Below are 22,825 nucleotides of genomic sequence, written 5' to 3' on the forward strand. Positions count from 1 at the left end.
TCTTGTTTTCCCACTTTGGTACTAAAAATATTTCTTTATTATAAGCCACAGCAAAAACAGTGGACAAATGTGATGTTAAGTAGCAGTTCATCATTGGTACTGGAGTTGGGAAGGCAATAGAGCACAGTGGCAACTGTGGTGAGCTGAAGTGTCCATGTGCCTTCTCTAAGGGACAGCTGGTGCTCCAGTCTCTCAGAATGTTGAGCCTAGTATCACCAGATTGCCAGTCTTCTAGGAGAGAAGCTAGATACCCCAAATTAAAAAAAAAAATTTTAATGTTTATTTATTTTTGACAGAGGGAGAGACAGAGCACGAACAGGGGAGGGGCAGAGAGAGAGGGAGACACAGAATCCGAAGCAGGCTCCAGGCTCCAAGCTGTCAGCACAGAGCTTGATGCGGGGCTCGAACTCACAGACTGCGAGATCATGACCTGAGCCGAAGTCAGACGCTCAACTGACTGAGCCACCCAGGCGCCCCTAGATACCCCAAATTTTAATGTGAAATCTTCTGATTTTTAAATGTTGGCACAATTAAAGAGAAACACACACGTGTGTGTGAGGCAAACAAAACGTCCTTGGGCCAGGTTCAGCCCTGTGAGTTACCAGTTGGTGACACTGAGTCTAGATAATCTGAACTGCAGGATCTCTAGGTGAATAAGACCAACTGATTTGTTTTCAGGCAAAATGATGTACCCTGTTCTCTTGTTTTACAGAGGACATTGCTTATATGTTTGTTATCACACTTTCTGCAGCTTCTGAGGAGGTTCAAAGCACAGGTTTGGAGCTGGAATGCCTGGTTCAAACCTTGGCTCCACTGATTGCTCGCTGTGTGTCTGGGGCAAGTCAGTCATCCTCAGCCTCATTGGTCTTAGCTGTAAAATGGACCACACTGTAACAGTACTCAACCTCATAGGGTTATGGGAGGATTCATTGAGATAATGGGAGTCACAGGCTTGGCTCATTGCCTGGCATGTAGTGAGGGTTTGATAAATGTCAACCATCAGATTATTACTACTTGGTGCCTCCCTCCTAGATGGTGAGCCAGCTGGAGTACAGAGAGTCATGTCTTACCAGCTCATTGCCTGATGTGTAGTAGGCATGAGATAAGAGTATCTTGAATGAATGAGGACATCTGAAGAAGATACCATTCCAGCCTTCCCAGGCAATAGTGCACCCAGCTCTGTGGGTGTATCACAGAGAGACAGAGATAAGAGAAATCGGTTTCACATGTTAAGCGCTGACCGGCTCCGTAAGAAAAAGCTGTCCTACACCGCTAAGCGTGTTCAACAGTGGCGACTGTCTTTTAAAAGGAAACCAAAGCTGTTGCCCATCCTTTTCCAACAGAGAAGACAAGAGATGGGTTGGGCAGCCAGAGTCCAGATGTCAGACCTCAGGTGCTCATAAGTCTGCTAACATCTTGGGATGCTTTGGTGGCTTGGCGGATTTAATATTTATTCAGGGCCCCTTTAAGCGAGGAGATTCCTGGAGGCTCTTAAAATTTAATGCCCCACCTGGATAGTCAACATCTGTGTTTTATTTTGTTTTAAAAAAGTTAACCCCAAATAGTTCAAATTCCTTCTGCGTCCCTTGGAGAAGAATTTCTTATTAGGCGACTCATAAGTAGGGAGACAGAGAAGCTAAGGCTAGACCAGTACCAACCAGGAGAGATAATATCGAGGGCCACAAACACAGGACATGTATGGAATCTTAAATTTTCTCATTAAGATGCCACATTAAAAAAAGTAAAAAAATAGGTGAAATTAATTTTAATGCCATCTTAACACAATATACCAAAAGTATTATCATTTCAACAGGTAGTCAGTTAAAAAAGTATAGTAAGGTTTTAAAATCTTTAAGTTTTTGAGATGCAGTACGTAGTTTACACCCATAGCTCATCTAAGTTTGGCCTAGTCACATTTCGAGTGCTGAACCTGTGGTTAAGGGCCACTGTGTTAATAGGATGGTGCAGGTCAAGATAATACGTGCAAAGGCAAGGCATCTTTTCTTCTCCTTCCAGTTGTCCAATGAGCTATGCACAGAAATGTGGGGGAACTGGAGGTACACTGGGCCAATCAAGGCTCTGAGGCTACTGACTCTGCTTAGCTGCAAGTGACTTTCGTGCTTTGCTGCAAGTGACTTTCAGGCCACATGGGTCCCCAGTTCAGGGGACCCCTGAACCCCCAGTTCAGTGGGCCCCTATGCTCTGATACTGGAGAAGCCATGTGATTTAGTGCTCTCTCTCACTTGACAAAATAGGAAACTGAGGTCCAGAGAGGTGGAGTAGTTTGGCCTAAGAGAGCTGGAAAGACAATAAAAATAATAGTATCTGATAAAATATCTAACACTTATTGAATCACTTTTGTATTACGTGAGCTTTTACATGTATTATCTCCTTAAACTCTCATAACCACCCAATGAGAAGGCACTCTTATTTCTATTTTGTACATAAAGAGATCTGGGCTCAGAGGAATTAAATATTAAAGCAGCTAATATTTACTGACAGCTATTCTAAGGACTTCATATGCATATACATTAATTCTATTATTTACTATAAACCTACACATTAGGAATTATCATCATTATGGTCACTGTCATTCCACATTACAGATGGGGAAAGAGGCTGAGAGGGGCTATGTAACGTGCCTAAAATGCAGCCAGTACATGATGGAGGCAGGATTTGAGCCCAGAGTCTAAGCTCTCAATTACAAATTGTGCCCAAAGTCGGCCAGCTGTGCAATGGCAAAGCTGATATTTGAGCAGAGAGATCTGTTCCCTGGTCCAGAGTCTTTCTTTCTCACCCTGCTTTACTGCCTGCATCATACTCCTCTTGATTCCTGGCACTTTCCGCCTCATTGTGCTGCCAGTGAGAACCAGAACAGGGAGGATCTGGACTCCAGCACCGATTGAGGGTCCAGCCAAAGCAGGCACGTGTTTCCTCTGGCTTGGCTGATTCCCAGCCTGCCTGAGCCCCTAAAGGCCGAATTCCTGGCCCAGGGCATGAGGGTGGGAAGAGGGTGCATGAGGCCACTTGTCCATTCTGCCTTCCCAGTTGGGCGAGGTCAGCGTACCAGGTTGGAAAATGGTATGCGTCTAATTGCAGGGGGGGAGGCAGAGAGGATTAGCGCTCTTTAAATAGACACCAGAAAACTAAGAATAGCCTTGCTGCCGGGAAATTGATGGGTATTCCTGACCACAGGCCATCCCACCTAGTAGGTGCTCAATAAACACGGGTGAACTACAGGAATAAACAAATACTGAAAACGGGTCATGGTGGGGGGGCCTTGGCCAGTGAGGCTGTGCTCTATAAAAAAGAACTTCAGACTTAGGTTATTTGGGTCTCCCTGCAGGCTGGAGACCTATGTTACTTTTACTTGTCTACTTTTGCTGTCTTGAGGCCAATGTCTTTTATTTTGGGCCAGAAAAACAACAGACAGTGAGAATGTCAGAGAAAGACAAATTCACTTTGCTGGTTGCCTGCTGTCCCACCAGGCTAGAAAGATGTGAATTCCTTCCTTTTGTTCTATCATCACGACTTTAGTGTTCTCTGGAACACTTTGCAGATTCTAGTTCTTTGGAGCCTCAAGACATGAACCTCCAAATTTGTCATCAGACTGTTACCCATTCTCTGATACCGAGTTCCTAGGTCCTTCCTGAAGGCTGGCTACCTCTTTGTCTGGCTCAGAAGAATTGAGGTTGCCTTCCTGGCAGAAATTCAGCAACGCCACCTCTGGTAATTTATCAGATGAGCTGTGAGGTTAGGGGCAAGGAAGGTTTCCGTGTACTGTGGGAAAGCCTACAGCAGTGTTTCCCAGGGTGTGATCTTCTGAACACCAGCCCTGAGAGATGTTCTTTCAGCCAACGCATTTAGGAAAGCTGTTTATTGTATCTCCCTTTTGGAGATGCACAATGACCATTAGCATAGTAAAGGCTCCGTGAAGTCCTGCTGTGCGGCAACCTGTTTAGTTCTGTTTCATCCAGTGCTTCCCTGATCAAGGGACCAATTTTTGCCAGAAACATCTCTAAGCCCCACTGGTGAGACCCTGCCCAGGTGAGGACTACTTTTGCCCACTTGAAACTACTTTTGCCCACTGAAAACTACTTTTGCCCACTTGCCTGGACTGTGATTGCTGAGGGGGGAAGTCTCCAGAAAGTGAGACTGTTTGCATTGCACAGGGAAGTGGCTCATCTGGGGATGCCAAACAGAATGGCTGCATCAGTGAGTGGGCCCTTTACAGGTGCTGGAAGAAGGAGGAGGAAGGGAGGAGTGACCTTCAAGGCCAAACATTGGCCAGATTTAAGGATCGATCTTCAGTCCGTGACTTGTGTTACAATCTTACTTGGCTCAGTTCTGGGCATGCTACAGATTTTTAAATCCTGATATTTTGTTTATACCATTAGGGGTTTTATGGCAGGTAACTGTAGCTGGTGTGAATGTGAGGTATTTATGACTTGAAAGTCCAGGGGAAAAGTACTGTGGAGAGAAGGTAACAGGCAGCTGAGGGGCTATACAATGTGTCCCTATCCTTGGTTCCTGCCCCCCTGGTCTTAGCCTGAGTTCTCACTTCCTTGGCCTATGCTTCTCTTAGATGGACATTTTAATTTTTTTTTAATGTTTATTCATTTTTGAGAGACAGAGAGAGACAGAGTGTGGATGGGGGAGGGGCAGAGAGAGAGGGAGACATAGAATCCGAAGCAGGCTACGGGCTCTGAGCTGATGTGAGGCTTGAACCCACGAACCGTGAGATCATGACCTGAGCTGAAGTTGGATGCTTAACCAACTGAGCCACGCAGGCACCCCTCTTAGATGGGCATTTTAATCAGCTTATGGATGGGAGCATCTCTGAGAATCTGATTAAAGCTATACATACAAACTTCTAGGGTTTCTGACACCTTCCTGAAGGCCATCTATAATCATCTCCCATCCACCCAGTTCAGAACACTTGTCTTCGAAAATCACTAAGTCGATGATGATGTGTTAAAGTAACAAAGTAAGAAACAAAACATAACAAGAATAACCTAACTTAATCCAAAATTGTCTGAAAGTTAGTGGCACCGCAAATTCAACAGTTGCTTGGAATGTTTTGGTGCATGAACTCATTGTTGAATATTTTGCCTCAGTCCACACAGGATCTGAGTCCCCCAACTGGGATTCCATCTCCTAGTTCATGGCTCTGGGCTAACCAAGTATGGACACTCCCAGCCTATGCAGCACATCGAGTATGTTCACATTTGTGCCAGAAGAGTCTTGGCTAGGGGTCCTGGGGGCTAGCATAGGGATATAGAAAAAGGGGTTGGTGCCCCCAAGGAATAGGGCCCCAGGCCTGGCTCTGCTCCCTCTGGCTGTGTGATTCTGGGTGAGTCACCTCCACTTTGAGGCCCCTTGATGCAGTTAATGAGAAGTCTTGGGTCCTGAGCCTTGACCATTCATTCAGACTCTAGCTTTCAAGGTATTTAAACAAGAGAGGGAAGGAAAGAGCAGGGTGGGGCTGGAGGAGGCAAAAGGCTGGGTGTTTGCCTAACCCACGCCCAGCTCTGGGTCTCCTGACTGACCCCCCAGCCCCTGCATCCTTAACTCTAGTTGGAAAAGCCCATGGGGCTGTGGCCAGACAGAGAAGCCTCAGGACGAAACTGCTTCCACCTGGGCCTGGAGAGAGGGAAGTGTCTGGCCAGAGAGAAGCAGGTAGGGCCAGGGGAGTGTGGGGAAAATCCCTGTCATGGGGCCATGACGCCACAGGCCAGGCGGGTAGAGGATCCAAGCCAGCAGGGTCACTTGGCCCCTGCCACTCCTCCTCTCCCCCTCCTTCATAATTTCCTATTTCCTGCCTCCTTCTCCTCTGACACAGTTATAAATAACCTCCAAGGCTGGCCTCTGGGCTTAAGCATAGGTGTGCCAGAGGAAAGTGGAGGGGACGAAGGTGGAGCCGGGTCCTGCCACTTAGCCAGAGGGTCACAAGGTTTCAGGTTGCTCCGGGGAATTTTGTTTTCTTGTTTTTTCCACTCATGAGTGAGGTAGTGAAAGAGGAAATAATCTGTGTTGGCTTGAGGAGGCTTGACCTCCCTTGGGCCGGTGCTGGGTTACGCCTGCAAGGAGCTGTCTGTCTGTAGGCTGTAGATGCCGGGGCCACAGGGCTTGGAGAGGCTTAAAGAGAAGGCATCTCAGGATACTCAGAGGGCTGGGTGCCATGTTGGCAGGACCTGTCGCCTCCTTCCCAAGCCCAGCCTGGCCCCATGTGGGAGGCCAAACACGCAGAAATCTGTGTCCCAATTTCTACTTTCTTCCTCAACCATCAGCCACGTCATTCATTATGAACACCAGGCACGGGGCCTCCATCACCATCATCTTCCAATCTGGCTGCCTCCTGCCCTGCTGGGCACATGGTTTCCCTGACTGTGTAAAGGTCCCATGAAAACATTTGCTCTGGGCACACCCATTCCTTGAGCAAAGATTTATTGAGTATCTACTATATACCAGGCACAGGGAGAGGTACTAGGGTCACACAGGTGAATAGGCCAATGACCCATCCCAAGGCTGCAGCTTGGCCTGTTTCCTCTTTGCTGTGGCTCTGCCCTCCCTTCCCCGCAGCTCCAGGTTGGACAACTGAAGACATGCAGGATGCATGCTCAAGGGCCCCCATTTCCCACCACGTCTTTTGTTTTCAGAAAACAAACAAAAAAAGGGGTTTCTGGAGCAGCCAGTGTATCAACTCTCTTGTAGCCCACTCATTGCCCAACTTTCTCTTCTGCCCACAGGCCCATGGAGAGTTCTTGCAACCACGCCACAGTGGTTTTCTGTGGTACCCATCTGACCATGTGGCTTCCTTAGAAACCATAAACTTATTTTTTTTTTCTGGATCCCAAGAGCACTGGACCTTAGAGGTATTTTTTGGGGGTGGTGTGGCGTGCAGGCTGCTCACACCTAGAGGGGTGCCTTTTCTTCACTCACATGAGGTACAGGGTACGTGTTGCTCCTGGCTTAACAAGGGCAATGAATCAGACCTCTTTCCTGGCCAGGCCCTCTCTGAGGCTGGCTCTATGCCCAAGGTCATCCTCATTCCTTCTGAGCATGACCACATGTCATTCCCCAGTCTTCCTTTCTTTCTCCATTGTGTGTGTGTGTGCGTGTGTGTGTGCGCGCGCGCGCGCACATACACACACACACACACACACACACACACACACACACACACACGTGTCTGCTCTGCCTGTAAGCCCCATCCACTGCAGACCCTGGCACTACCTGGTGGCCGGAGAAAGCTGAGCTCGGGGACAAGGCCTGGCATAAGGGACCAATGGGCATCTAGCTTGTTGACTTTTTTTTAATCCACCCCATTTACTTTTAGGATAAGAGATGGTCTTCAGAGTCAGCCTGAGATTTCCTGACTCTTATTTCATTCGAACAGGCTTGCTTAGAGATGAAAACAGTCCCCAGAGAGTTCAAGTCCTGGCATCACCAGGACCTGGCTACCTCCAGGTGTCAGGAGGCACCTGGGACCAGGGTAGGAATGGATTTTGGGGTTTGGGTTCTGTTCTGGGGTAGAAATCACAGAAGCTTGCTCACACCTATTTGTAATCCAGGGCTGTAACACCTATTTGTAATCCAGGGCTGTAGATGCTGGTTCTTGGAAGGAGGAAAGGAGGCTTCCTGCTTACTTGCTGGATGAGAAGTACTACATGAAGGTTTAAGAGGCTGAACAGGTTTTGCCAGACACTGCTAATTAATTCTCTCACTGCTCATTTTATGGATGATAAAAGGAAAGGAGAGACACGTTAATTGGCTTGGAGGTCCTGAGCCAAGCATGACCAATCTGAGAAATCCAGGTGACTTCACGCTTTTCCAGCTTTCAGCCCTACACTAGAGAATTTCATATTTCTGAGCATGAAGAAACCTTCCGTAGGGCTGGTTGGACAGACAGTGGAAAGCGTTAGAAAGAGATGGAAGTTGAAGTCAAATAGACTTGAGGTTGAATCTCAGCTCTGCCTTTTACTCATGGGATAAGTTTAATCACAATGTAAATTCTGAGTCTTGGTTTTCCCAACTGCAAAGGGGAAGAACCCCATTTACAATGCAGGGCCGACGGGAAGATGGGTGAGCCCCATCAGCGGTACCTGGGCTCTCAGCAAATGCTGAGCTAAAGCTGAATTTGAAAAGCATGTTCTTTACTTTTCAATGAAGAGCTGCTCTCTCTCTCCTGCAAACCACTGAGATGTCATCAGTGCTATGCTAATAAAAACTGAAGCCAAAAAACGTTGGTGTGGCTCTTCATGGAGGCAGTTTATATAAATGGGTATAATGAAGAGATCAAAGAAAGGCAAATGACTTGGTGAATGGAGAGAAAATGGGGTGGAGACCTCTGCTCTAGTCTTAAAGCTAGTTCTGAGATCAAAGAGTTAAGAATGTCAGACAGATCAGATGGAGAAACAGAGGCCCAGAGAGGTGAGGCCCTTCCCAGGGGTCACAGGGCTGATTGAGGAGTGGGAGGCAGCTTCCGGTGATCACAGTTCTGAGCCAGGTATCTCACTGCCCCATGGAGTCCCTCTTGTCACTCTATGCCCCACCCAATGGAGGGACACTTTGGGGAGAAAATTGGAGCCTCATGTGGCCCCCCAGCACTTTGGAGCCCCTCCTGCCTGTCCTTTCCTTGACTGCCAGCATCTAGTTTGTTTCGTGTGCTGATGTCTTTAGGGATTTCTGGATAGGGTCCCCGGACTGGGCACAGTGGTGTGGGGAATCCAGGCACTTGTACTGTCTACCCTCATAGAGTTTGGTCTCTCACCTTCACGCTACTGATGAGAAAAGCAACTGGTATAGCCTCTTTGGTGGAAAATGTGGCCTTGAGAATCAAGAATCTCAGAATTGTGCATACCCTTTAACCTGCAGTCTCATTTCTAGAGATTAAGTCCAAAGGACTAATAAAGCAATGGGGTCCATGGCTGCATTGTTCATCCTGCACACACACAAAGGATTAATCTCAATGTCTATCAATGTGCTTAAATTATGGTGCCTTCATACAGTGGACAACTGGGTAGCCATAAAATAGCTTGAAGTAGTCCCTAAATATTTATGTGGGAATATTTCCATGCTGCTGGGTAATAGAAGACAGTTTTGGGTAACAGAAGACAGTTAAAAAAAGGTATGAATATGAGTACAGATGTATACAAGAAAGTCTGAATGTCTATATACGAAATATCAGCCCTCATTACCTCTCAGTTGTGGGATCTGGGGTGGTTTTAATTCTGACCATTATTTTCAGGAAAATGAAATTTCACAATGGTGACACATTATTTTTATAATGAGATAAAAAAAAAAAACAATGGTGGGAAAGTAAGGACTCAGCTGATCCCCCTCGACTGGGTCTAGAGTACTGCTGTGGGAAGCCAGTAGCAGCCTGCCCCTTTCCTGGGTGCTCACCTTTGGCTCCTGGGGGTGGGGGCCACTCTGTCCTCATGGGTTCCCTGGAAGCCCCTACCGCTCATCTGTCCTGCTTTCGGGGACCTGTGCTGGATTTCCCCATGTCTCTGGGTGACCTGCAGTGGTGGTGGGAGCAGGGCTGCTGGCACTCGCCAAAGGGGATGTGGGAAGGGGGTGTTCCCATTGTGGGCTGTGGGCAGGGTGGGTTTCCTCTACTTCTCTTCTCAATAGATGCGCCAGATCTGCACCTGGGGGTTTGCCAGAGTGTCAACCTCTGAGAAACCAGGATGCAGTGGACCCTCCCTGTCCCAGTCCAGAAACAGCAAGGGTGCCATGGGCTGGCACAGAGCTGGCCAAGCGTGGCAGGGTGGGGTCTGGGGCCGGCTGAGCGACCACCAGCAGGAGGAAGAGTTGGAGGGAAGGAGAAGCATCACCAAGAGAAACTTGGGCCATAAGGGCTGGGCTCTGGACATGCAGCCTGGTGACCGGCTGAGGCCAGAAGAGACTTGCTAGGCTTTCAGGGGCAGGGAGTGAATGGTCCACTCAGAGGGAAAAGAAATAATGAAATCCTCCGTTGTCCGTGGGATCTCATCAGAGCTCCCATCTCCATACCTAGGAAATTGGTGTCCTGTGTGCAAGGTGATGGTAGGGGAAAGTCTTCTGGCACCTATGGATGTAGAGGTAACGGAGAGATGCCTTAGGAAGTCACCACATAGGCAAAAAGCTACATTTAGGAAGTCTGAGAGCCCTTCAATCCCTCTAAAATACAGTGCTATCTTTCAATAATTCCATCTGAGCCAGCTCTTCCTTCAGCATTTGCACGAAATCACCATTCAGCCTCGGATAGAGGGGCTGGGTTGTTTCTGGAGGAATGGGAGGGAAGGGCCCAACCTAAGATAATCACTTGTTGTGTCTCTGAATTCCTTGGCCATACAGGGTCTGCCACCACTGAGGCAGAGGATCCCTGGCAGAGCTCACTTACAAATCAGGGGTGGGAGGAACTGGCCAGACCTTTTAAAACTGAGAATAGGTATTATATATATATATTTTTTTTCCAATAAAATATATTTAAGTTATGCCAAACAGAATCACTGAGTTCAGACTGGTTAAAGGTGTGCATGTATGGTGTAAATTCCCTGTACACATATAGAAGTTACTTTTATTAGTTGAATGTGTTATTCTCATAGCTTTTTTTTTTTTTTTTTTTTTTTTTTTTTACAAAAAACATTCTGATCTGTTTCCTCCCCTTTCGATGTCATTCTTTTGCTTCAGGACCAGTGTCTGAGGCAAATGCCTTTGATACTAAGCACAGAGAAGGGAAGGCAGTTTGCATTCACTCTTTGACGAAAAGGGATGCCCCCTACCCGTACAGCATACTAAAACTGCCCATTACAAGCGAGACCTTTTATAAGTAGAAAGGGGCACATAGAGGCAGGAAGAGACCTTGTTTGGGGAGGAGGCTTTGACTAGTGACTTTATGACATAAAAGATCGGACTCCTCTTGGTCCTGCCTGTCCTGGGATGTTTACTCAGACCTTGTAAAAACTGAAATAGCAGCCTGGGTCCAGTAAGGCAGAAAAGGGATGGAACTCAGGCAAACAGAATTTCTTTCAGGCTTGATCACCAGCTGGCCTAGGTGGGGTAGGAACAGGGGCTGTGGGTGGGAGGATGTTGGGGGTGGGGGGCGGGTAGGTAGGAGTAAGTTGTAGGAAACTGCCCAATGCTTCACCAGTTATGCTTAGTGTGAAACTTAGGTGTTTCCAGAGTAGCTACCTGGCTCATGAGTGGAAGGGTCTGCTGACTTGGATTCAATTAATATTAAAATGACAGGTTTAAAAAGTGTTGAAAATTCTAGATCCATAGGAAATGATCAGGAAAGTATGCTTAGATGTATGATGGTTATGATAATGTGTTTTTGGATGTATGTGTATACGAACATTTATATATGTGTATGCTGTAGGTAAACAAACACACAAGGATGTTTATCACAGAGTTATTTATGAAAAAGTCAAACAAACTGCTATGTACCTATGCAATTGAAAATAATGCAGCTATTCAAGGGAATGAGGCAGAACTATATGAACTAACAAATTAGGAGTGAAAAAACCCAGGATTGCCAACAAGTATGTTCTATACGAATGTGACCCTATTATATATTACAGGGATATGTAAGCACAGAAAAAGGTCTTGAAGGTGACATATGAGTACAAAGCATAGTTATAAGTGGGTAGTAGGAATTTAGGTAATTTAGACAATTTTTTTAAAATGTAGTTTTCTTTTTTTAAGCACTTTTTTCTCCCAACTTACTTTTCTTTTATATATACATTCTTATATGTATGTATTTCTTATACTTACATATATATGTATATATATGCAAATGTTTATTTATTTTTGAAAGACAGTGAGAGAGAGAGCATGTAAGCAGGGGAGGGGCAGAGAGAGAGGGAGACAGAGGATCAGAGCCTGATGCAGGGCTTGAACTCAGAAATGGTGAGATCATGACCTGAGCCAAAGTTGTACACTTAACCTACTGAGCCACCCAGGTGCCCCTCCCAACTTACTTTCCTTAAGTAAAGTTGGATTACTTGTGTAAAAAAGAAATAACACACGAAAATAAAAATCATAGAGAAAGTCCCAGAAAGCAAAAAGGTAGAGTGTGGACCAGGAAGTGCAGTAAAAAAAGACACTTTGATCTCATTTTGTCAAATTCCAGCTGTGAGGCCTTAGATTTCCACATCGTTCCTCTAGAGAGGACAGAGAATTGAGGTTCTGAGAAGTTAACAATTTTTTTTTTAACTTGACACTTGGTACATGTCACCCTGTTAATTATTCTCTTCTGTGAGCTTCCTGGCACTTTAGATAGTATTACGTTTTAGCTGGAATGCAATTTCCTGTGCATCTTCAGATGCCCCAAACATTTACTAAGCACTGTTCAGTCCCAAACCTGTCACTGGGAAGAAGCCCACGAGTGAATGGAGCCAGGCACTCAGCCAGGCTTTCTCACATTTGCTGTCCCTACGACAGCCTTCAGAGGCTGCTGCTGCTGCTGGACTTTGTGTCTTAATGACGACTGAGGAAACCTAGAGGCAGAGATGGGATTTGGATCCACACCTCGGGCTTCCAAGCTGGTGCTCCAACCCCCGGCAGAAGGAAGTGGGCTGGAACCCATCCCGCTTTCAAGCCTGTTGCTGTGAGCGCTGGGATGCGTTCTCTCGGGTGCCAGGGCTTGGCTGACCATGGTCCTTGCAAGGGGCCACTCTGAAATAAAAAGTCCCTCAGTGAACGAATCTCCCCTTTCTTTTGCTCTTTCCTTCCCGGTCTTGACAAGTGGGGCCAGGAGAGATGAGCTTTTGCCAGGAATTCAGCGAGTGAGTTTGCGTGGAGTGTCAGCTTCTCCACATTGCTGGGTATTAGCTTACTGCCGTCCGGCACCAGCAGCAAGAGCAGAGCCAGGCGTGGCTCCGGGTTTAAATATGTGAATTCATCTGGGCCTGGACAGCTGCATAGCTCAGGCAGGGAAGAATCTGCCGCCCTACCCTGTTTCCTTGAAATCCATACAGGAACACAGTTCCAAATAGCTGGTGCCAGGCTCTGCAAGCTTCTACTTGTAGAAGTGGATTTAAAAACATGTGAGGATACGTACCTCCTCCCGTGCCTCTGGACTTCTCTAGGTGTCAGCATGAATCTCATGGGAACCTTACAGTAACCCTGGGTGGTGGGCAGGGAAGGGGTGATTGTGACTAGTATGAATTCCCTTGCTTTCACTCCAGCCACCCCCCTCCAGTCCATTCCCAAAAAGCAATCAGAGTGACCTTTTCAAAATGTCATTCAGATCTCAGCAATGCTCTTCTCAATGCCTTTCTCAAAGCTTCCCAGCTCCTTACATGAGTTCTAGAAGGCTCTATGGGATCTGGCCTCTGTCTCCTCTTGCCCTGCTCTGGCTACATTGGACTTCTACCTGTTCCTTGAATGCTCCAGTCTCCAAGTCCGTCCCTATCTCACAGCCCTTGAACCTGCTGTCCCCCTCTCCCTGGAACACACTGTCCCCAGATTTTCACTGGCTGGCTCCTTGTCATCATGATGGTGTCACCTTGACTGTCCCCTTCCCAGAGAGGCTTTCCCTGGCTACCCTATCTTAAATATCACCACCCACTAACACCAATCCTATCATCTTTTTTCTCCTAGCACCTGACATCAAATTGGGTATTTGTTTATTGTTTTGATGCCTTGTACATCATTACTTAAGCACCAAGAGAGTAGAGACATCACTTGTCTTACTGCTTAGAATATGTTTGCAACTCTAATATTTGTTAAATGTATGAATGAATCCCTTTGCTAGACAAGGAAGTTGAGGCTCAGACTGCTGAAGGGTCTTGTTCCAGTTTACCCAGCTAGTGACTAGCAATGCTGGACTCCAACTTAGCTCCTATGTTCCAGCCTACAGTGGGTGAAACCCAAGAAGGAAAGTTCTTCCAGGGCCACTTAGGAGCAGACAGCCTCTCAGGGCAACATTCTTTTATGTTGATGTGAAGCAGCAGATCTTTCAGGGCTACAAGCCTCTGGGAGATTCTGCCATCTGTCGGTTGATGTGTTAGAGAGCCTCAGAAGGAGGTCAGCAATCCAGCCACTTGCCAAATGGTGCCCATCCAGGAAGGAAGGACCAGAATTTAAAGAAACTTTTCCTGCCCATCTAGATAAGCTTTCTTGACCACAGAGAGGGGCATATGGACTCACAGATTTTTTAAGGACCTTTATTCAATCTCTTTGCTTCCCAGTGATGGGGAACTAACTTGCCCAAAAGACTACCCCATGACTTAGTGGTCCAGGTGGCCAGAACCAAGGTGTCCTGACTTAGCCAGACTTCTTGTCTACCCGCTTCAGACTTGCTGGGGCTGGCCCTGGGACAGAATACATCACCCTTCCGTACACATTGCTTCCATGTGTTTGGCTCATCAGCACACTGGATTGAGCCTTCCCAGATTGAACACTGGGGCCAACAAAGGGGAGTGGTGTTGGGGCCAAAGTGTCCATTGGCCAAGTTGGAGGGAGATAGTCACATAAGGAAATTCACACTCTTCCTATCTTATTAGGGGTCCCCATGATGGGAAAGTGGAGGAAAAAAATAAGGCTCTCTGAGGCAAATCAGTCCTTACTGGCCCACTGCCCCAGAGGTAGCCTTGGGGATAGGAGGAGACCACTGACTTGCTCCCTATAGTGGACTTGAACTGGCGTAAGGGACCAACTGAAACTGGCACCATTTCCACCTGCCAGAGTGTACTGCTGAAGAAGAGGGGGCAGGGATAAAAAAGGAACTACAAAATACAGCTTGGCACTGCTTAGCAGCCCTTACCACCAATACTGACTCCAGTCCCAACCCAGAGAGGCACAAGTTATATTGAACATTAAAACCGGTACCCTCTTTGATCTGAACTTTCCTTTCTTGATCATCCCTGGTGGTTCAAAGAATTCCGCCAGCTTACTGTTCCTGGTAGTGCTGAAAGAATACCCATAATCGTTACCAAACAGCGGACGGAGCAAGGAAACATGCCCCCTTTGCCCCACTGGCTCCCAATTGGCACTTCATTATAACAGGATAGGAGGGTGCCCCTGGCACTTCATTTATACACACACGTAGGTTTGCTGCTTGATCTGGGGATTGATGGGTGCTAACGAGATGCTCCCTCTAGCCAGCATGCTCACCATGGCAGGGCCGCCTGCCTCCTGTTTCATGAAAAACAGCCCTGGTTTCCATCATATCCTAATTGCACTGCATCTGGCCTTCACTCTACCATGCCCCCCCCCCCACCCCAGAATGCTGGCTTCTGGCTGTTCCCTCCTCCGGCCAGAACAATGCTGGGCTCTGGCCGCTGACCCGGACCCGGGCAGGCCTGCCAACTCCATGGCTCTCAATCCTCACTTTGCACATCAGGGCCGGCTTCCCATACCCATGGCCTCTCTGCAAGGAAGGTTAGGGAGGGCTACCCACACACTCTGACAGACCACTTTGGGCCCATCCAAACTCTCCTTGTCCCTGGGTAGAACGGGACCAAGATGTGATCCTGAAAGGCTTAATTATTTATTAGCATTTCTAGCAATGTCTCCTCTCCCTGTCTCTGCACTGCTCTGGGGTGTTCATTCCACTTGGACTGATACCAGTTAATGTCCTTCGCTTCAACCTGACCTGAAATTGCAATGCCCTGAACAAGAGTAAGTGGGGCAGCCGACACTTCACGAGGGGAGAAGGTTGGCAGCCAGGCCGGGAGCTTGCAATGCCCCATATGGGTCCCAGCTAGTACTTTGCATTTTCTTTTCTCTCTTCTTGGAACTGCTTTGTTCTCCTACTGCCCTCTAGCTTCTTCACTGCCTTGGGAAAGGGGTGGGGGCTGTCATGAAATAATAATCATCACCACTGTTTATTGAGAGATTACCGTGGGTGTCTCACGTTTGAGGCAGGGATGATCACATCTCCAGTCTCAAGCCTAATAGGGGTTAAATGATTTGCCTGAGAATCTACAGCTTGGACAAGTCAGAGCTGAGATTCAATCCCAGCTTCTTTGGTGCCCAAGTCCTCATGTTCTTGGCCACTGCATTGTGCATCCCTCTTTCACAGAGAACGTGGCTTGGCTAAACCCTGGAACCCTTGAGAAGCTGCCTTTGACCTTTCTTATTTGGTCCCCTCAGCACCAATCATGCACACTCAGATGGGAGTTGAAGGAACTCCCAGTGGAAAACACCAGAGGGACCTGCAAGGCCCCCACAGCTGTGTGTTTGCCCTCCCAAGGCCTGGAATCCCACAGCCACTTCCTGTACCCCGGCCTGGAAAGCCAGTCACACGGACCAAGAGTATATCTGCCTTGTACTTCTTGGTGGCCTCTGCTTTCCCCGATGGATTCTGCAAGGTGTTTCCTGTAGATCTTGCTGACGGTCTTTGTTGGCACGTAGCAAAATCCGTCCAGAACATCACGATCTGCTGGCTTCAGCCTGGACCAAGTTTTGTTTTTGTTTGGCCTTAAAAAAATCCTTCCCCCCTTCCCACCCCCCCCCACCAGGAGCATGGGGGTAGGAGGGAGGAGAACGCAAATGAAGGTAAAAATATTGACAGAGTGAAAAATATTGACTATTACTTCTGTTTCAAAGATAGAAACCTCTGGGGCTGGGATGCGTTTTGGCAAGTTCAGGTTGGGCTGTGGTTGAAGTTTGGGATCAAGGTGGCAGGCTTGCCTTTATGCCTCAAAGTATACCCTTCAGGAGGTAATGGGGGCCAAGCCTGGGAAGAAAAGAGAGATCCCTCCTGTTTTAAAACTCAGCTTTTTCCGAGGAGCTCAAGGAGCATTTGAGATAAGCCATCCAGGGATGATGGGCGCAGAGGGCGCCCTGTCCCAGAGAAGTGGAGGTGACTGGTTTCGAGTTACTCAGAGCACTGGAGTGGGCTGGAGAATCAATGTAGCTCTTCCATCACTGTCTTAGCTGCTGTTAAACTAACTCATCAGGGCAAGGGTGGCTGGATTTTATCTTCAAGCATATGGCATATCCCCACTTGGTATGTGTCAGGTTATTAGAGCATATTCCCTATGGAGATGCCATTTTTATTACCTCGGATTAATATACAATCGGGGGATTACAGACAGAAGCCCTCTGCTTGTCATTCTTTAGAACTCTCCTGTAGGTAGATACGGGGACATGCCGAGCAGGAGACCCTACCTGGCCAGTAACATCCAGTGCTCCCATACACTGTGCTGTAACCACTGAGATTATCCCAGGTTTGTTTACATGTGGGAAATGAACTCTTAGCTGGACTGCCAGCCTCAAAAATAGGCTGCTGCCGCTGCTGCTGCTGCAGGAACAACAGCAACAACAGACAGTGGCCGATCAAGAAAACAGATGGCTTGCTCAAGCTGTTCAGCTGATGGACCAGGTGGGGTGACTGAGGAGCCAACTGTGTACTTGCTGCTGTTGCCAGTTTGGGCAACTGCAAATCAGACAGACATCAGGAAGGCGCTTATGACGGAAGACCCTTAAGACAGGGCCAGAGGAGGCACCTGAAGCACCTTAATCACTTATTTAAGTTTGATTAACTTTTCAGAGATGTGATTGGAGACCCAGAACACAGGGAGAACATGACCTCCTGGATCATTGCTGATGAAGAGAAAGTAGAACTTGGGGGGAAATATATGAAGGAGAAGGGCACATAACCTGAGACCTTTAGGTTGTAAGGAACCCTAGAACACATCCAGTCCAACTTCTCCATTTTGCAGCATAAAAAACTAGGGCTTGAATGGGGCGCCTGGGTGGCGCAGTCGGATAAGCATCCGACTTCAGCCAGGTCACGATCTCGCGGTCCGTGAGTTCGAGCCCCGCGTCAGGCTCTGGGCTGATGGCTCGGAGCCTGGAGCCTGTTTCCGATTCTGTGTCTCCCTCTCTCTCTGCCCCTCCCCCGTTCATGCTCTGTCTCTGTCTGTCCCAAAAATAAATAAAAAACGTTGAAAAAAAAAAAAAAAAAAAAAAAAAAAAAAAAAAAACTAGGGCTTGAAGAGGGAAGTGATTTGTCAAACTCCTAGCAAATGGATAGAAAGGAAAACCAGAAAGAAAACTCAGCTCCCACCTCCTGGCCCAGAATAACCTCCTACTACTCAATACTTTCTATATAATAAGACTCTTTTTCCTAAGAAACCTCTTTTACTTCCAAACCCAAATAAGTACCGTTATTTAGTGGAGTAGGTAATTTATTAAATCACGTCAAAGCTGAAAGACAGAATCTGTTTTGAAAATACTAGGGGTTCTCATGGATGGTGGAAGTGTCTTAGACTGCACTGCCAGCAGTAAAAGGATCCAGAGAAAGGACGGTGAATCTCTCTCAACTTTGTACACTGGGCAGCACCCCCAGGAAACTTGCATTCATCCCCACCAACAGATTATAGAGCTAAGGGTCCCCAGTGAGACGAAGATGGAAGGAGGCTTGGGACTGTGTGTCACATTGGAGAAGGGACCATCAACATTGATGAAAATATTTATTCTGCAGATGGTTTAGGGAACATGACCATACTGTTCAAATACCTCATTTTGTGTAAGCCTAAGATGTCAACCGGTTGGGGGAAGGCCACAGAGAGGAAGTATGAAGAATTTTGGTATAGTCAAAATATGGCTCAACATGGAACAAGCTGACCTGGCTCATAGATGTTTGCATAGTTGCCAGATTAATCCTGGGCTGGGACTGTAGAAGAAATTCAGGGGAGGTTATACTGAGTGGCTGTGAAGATCCCACTCCACCTAGATCCTCAAGCCTGCAAACTGAGCCTGTCTCACCGCACTGAAGTCAAATGTGTGCTCTGGAAAGGAGATAGGACCCACTGGGGAAAAGAAGCAGCTCCAGAGTCAGGCTCCCTGGACCGGCATGCTGGGCCCAACACTTCCTAGTTACATGATCTTGGAAAGTCACTTACTCTCTACATGCCTCAGTTTCTATGAGATGGGGCTAATGACAGCGTTTACTTTATAAGGTTTTAATGAGGCTCAAATGGAATAATCCATGTAAAGCATTTGGCACTGAATGTGCATAGTAAGTGCTTGCTAGATGATGGAATCTACTATAATTAATGACATCCTTAGAATCAGCCTTACAGTCAATGACAGCAGTATTTTTATCAATAGGGAAAGGTGGGCACTGCCCCCAGTGACCATTCCGCTTTTTGTGGCAATGTCTGGCCAAATGTGTTAATCTCTGATATTCGCATTACTTATTCTCTGAGAGCACGGATAACATGTCCCTGTTGGCTCTGTGTTATTCCAGTTGGGAACATCTATGGGCACTGGTTGAGGCTGTGCTTCAGAGACTATCTCAGCCCACCTTTCAGTATGAGCTTTCCGTGGACAGACTAAGAAGCTCGGGGTCACAAGCAGTCACTCTGCAAAGCCCTGCCAGCCCTCAGATGTTCGGCAGAAGTGGTCAGGGATGGTCGTTTGTGCTGGGAATGCTCTGCAGATGCTCTGTGGCATGGAAACTGGCCTTGCGGGCCCCCCAGCATGCAGCAACAGGGCTAGCTATTGCCAGGCACAAGCACTGTTTATCTGGCCAGACATCTTCAGAGGAGGAGAGCTGTGGAGTGCAGCCGGACCCCTACTCTGTCGGGAGAGGCACACTCTGGGTGGTTCTAGAACCAGAAAACATGACTCGAGTCTGGTCTGGTGCAGGGTGCCATCCCAGCAGCTGGATAGGGGTCCCCACAAGATGTGGAAACTGCCTTTGGGGTCATCTATGTTCCTAACAGTGTTAGGAGCATTGGGCTCACGGGCAACTCTGTTAGGAGGGAAGAAGCCTCCATATTGGGGAGTAACTGGGAGGATAAGGGAAATCGGGGCTTGGGTTTATTTTGGAAAACTTGTGCTAGGTTGTTTCCATTTTCATTATTTTTCATCTTCATAAATATAATAATCACCTTTTTTCATAATGAGGGAAATGAGGCTTGAAGAGTTGAACCATCTTGCCCAGCTGGGATGAGTCAGTGGGCTGGGTTCAGAAGTCCATTCTCTAAGACCCCCATGAGCCTGTGTATGGCCAGTGTAAGGTTATCAGAACTGGACCAAGCAGGGTATTAGGGGGCTGAGGATCCCGGGTACAGAGAAGCAGCATCTTTGTCTACAGACCCGGATCATGAGACAGTCATGAAAATTCCCCCCATTGAAGCTCCTATCACCCAGGAAACTTGACATTTGCTTGGGTTAGGATGAGCTAATGGGCCTCTCTGCTCTTGCCAGTTGGGGTCTCCATGGCCCATTAGCTATATGACCTCTCACACTCCAGACTCAGTTTGACTGTTATGGCCTTGCTTAGCTTCTTTCCACTGCTTAGAATATCCCCCTTCTTTTCTTTCCATGTTCAAACCTCAACACATTTCTTCTTGGTCAGATCATGGTAACAGAATTGGTCTTGGACAACTGCAGCTAGATACAGTGGGTGCAGCAGTTGTGCAGGAAAGGAAGATGGAGTTGGAGGCTCTTGAGAGGCACTCAGTGGGAGCCAGGGTGGAAAAGACCTCTTTCTTCACCCAACACCTATTTACTGAGCACCTACTACATTCTAGGCACTGTGTGAGACAAAACAAGTCATGATGCCAGTCTAGTGTGTAATGCTGGGAAATGACACATTATTCAACTGAATTCACAAACAAACTTACAAACTGGGGAATATGAGACTATCTGGCAGGAGTCCTGTTCTAGTCTGATGTTGAGGGAAGGGCAGGGAAAGCTTCCTCTGAGAAAGTGTCCTTTGACTTGAAATGTGAAGGTTGAATAGGAGTTGCTAGGTAAAGAGGGGCAGAAGAAGCTCTTATGCAGAGGGAATGACATGTTCAAAGGCCCTGAGGCTTTGCACTTGAGCAGAGTTAAACCAGAGCTGCCAATCAGGTGTCCAGTAAAGTTCTCTTGTTTCCTCTTTGTCACTCTCCTTGGTTCTAAGGCCTGTGCTCTCTACCCCTAAACCTTGGGGCTTTAGGCTGATTGCTGGACTTCTCAGTTTTGGGGAGTTAACCTCACCTCAAGGTTCTCACCATCTATGGCTTATGTGAGTCCTCGATAATTAAGCCTTGAGAATTTTCCTTTACTCTGCATTTCTGATGCATTGGACTTGGCTAATTGTTTCAGATTTACAAAATGTCAAGTAGTGGGCAGGCTGGCAGGGCATATGTGGATTTAATTTCTGGCTGTGTGACCTGTGACACGTTTCTTACCTATCCAGAGTCTTGTTTTCTTGGTCAACCCAATGGAAACAGTGCTTTTGCAAGTTAGTTTTAAGCATTGGCTATAATATTTGGATGGTGTGTCTGTTTTGCTTACTGTGTGTTTCCACCACCCTGACACAGTGCCTGGCACATAATAGTCACTCAAGAAACATTTACTGAATGTGTGAGAGGCTCAGGCACCATGGACTACGTTAAGAAGGTGTTCCACGGGCAGGCAGTCTTTTCCTTTTTACCACTGACACCATTTCCTATGACACTGTCAGGTCAGGGCAGGCCTTTCGAAAATACCAGACATAAGCTTTGTAATTCTGCTGTTACCCACTTTGACCAAAGAGGGCAGCCGTCAGCATTCTTCACTTTATTTTCTTAAAACAAAGGTTGGCTTCCTTAAAAGGCACTTGTATCTCATCTCCAGCCATCCCTCCACACTCTCAACATTAGCTACCTTTGATAAGTGCCTCGGGGCTTGAAGATCTATAGTCCGGCCTTGTTCTTCTTCATATCTGTTTTTGCTTGAGTGCCCACTGGAAGGTCCTGAGCTGACTGGAAGGTTCTGAGTAAGCAGAGCAGAGGAGAAGCAGCGGAGACTGCTTTCAAAAAGAGCCTCTGAGCTGTGTCCACCTGGTGTCCACAGTCTTCCTGGCTGAAGTTAGGGAAGTTAAAGAGAGAAAGGGGGAGTCTTGACTGTTTTAAAAGCTACCCAAAGGGTAAGTTACAAATGTACCACGTTCCTTTTGGCATCTGTGCTATATAATCCCCGGAGACAGAGAGTGGACATTACTTCTTATTCAAACCACAACAAAGTCCCCCACCCATCCTCGCTGCATTTTGAGAACAGATTTGCTGTCTGTCTGCAAAGACACATCTGCAGGTCTGCTGTACAAACGAGTGAAGAAGTCCTTTTGCTTAACAGTTCCTTGGGTTTCCTACTCTTGGACCTATCCTGGAGTCCCTCGGCTCTCCTAGCAAACAAAATCCCAATTAGTAGAAAAATAAAATACTACAGACAGCTCCTGAGATGTTGCCAGCTGTTCTGGTCTCACAAAAATGACCTGACCTGAAAGCTCTAAGTTCTGAGAACCATTCGTCGGCACGGTATTTTTCTGGGCACTGCTTCAAAGGGGCCATGGTTGAAGACCAGGCTGCTATTCTGGTGGCCTCTTGTGTGGGATAAAGTTTCCCATGGGCCCCTGGGGAGGGCTGGAGAGCTCAGCAGGGGGCGTTCTGAGCACCCCTGACCTGTGTGTGCCTGCATGACAGTGAGCAGGTCAGTGCCTCTGAACCAAGTGGAGTAGAGCTTTCTAGAGGTCATCATGCCTCCTAGGCTCTGGCACATGCTGAGCTGAGCCAGTCAAAACACCCAAGGTAAGACCTCTGGGAGAAGTTAAGGGGCTTGGAGGGGGATGTTGGAGGAGACAGGGATTCCTTAAATCTTAACTCTGAAGATCAGAAACAGGATGTGAACTGGAATTGGTCCATTGGTGGGTCTCAGGCAAAGTGGGGCAAACAAGGCCTGGACTTGTTTCTAGGGGTTTCTTGTGGCTTTGGCACCCTCCAATCAGCTCACCAGTCGGGCACCCATTTGGGCAGATATCATCCTAAGGGCTGTTGGCAGGGACAAAGTGATGAGTTTATCACTGCCCACCTGAGAAATGTCATGTGTTGGGGCAAGACCCAGCCTA

At 47.4% G+C, this 22,825-nt stretch overlaps 2 protein-coding genes and 1 long non-coding RNA gene across 4 annotated transcripts in view; 2 read left to right on the plus strand and 1 right to left on the minus strand.

The window, feature by feature from the left end:
* The window catches only part of SYN3 (synapsin III), a 465,836-nt gene that overhangs the window by 257,931 nt on the left and 185,080 nt on the right, over positions 1-22,825 (minus strand). The gene's annotated exons all lie outside the window — the stretch shown is intronic.
* Positions 1-22,825, plus strand: part of TIMP3 (TIMP metallopeptidase inhibitor 3) — a 59,712-nt gene that overhangs the window by 12,013 nt on the left and 24,874 nt on the right. The gene's annotated exons all lie outside the window — the stretch shown is intronic.
* Positions 434-10,620, plus strand: LOC123386723. The gene is made up of 2 exons (XR_006601081.1): positions 434-4,047; positions 7,601-10,620. It is a non-coding gene; the product is annotated as an uncharacterized LOC123386723 (long non-coding RNA).

Source organism: Felis catus, chromosome B4 (genome assembly GCF_018350175.1).
Source record: "Felis catus isolate Fca126 chromosome B4, F.catus_Fca126_mat1.0, whole genome shotgun sequence".
NCBI lineage: Eukaryota > Metazoa > Chordata > Mammalia > Carnivora > Felidae > Felis > Felis catus.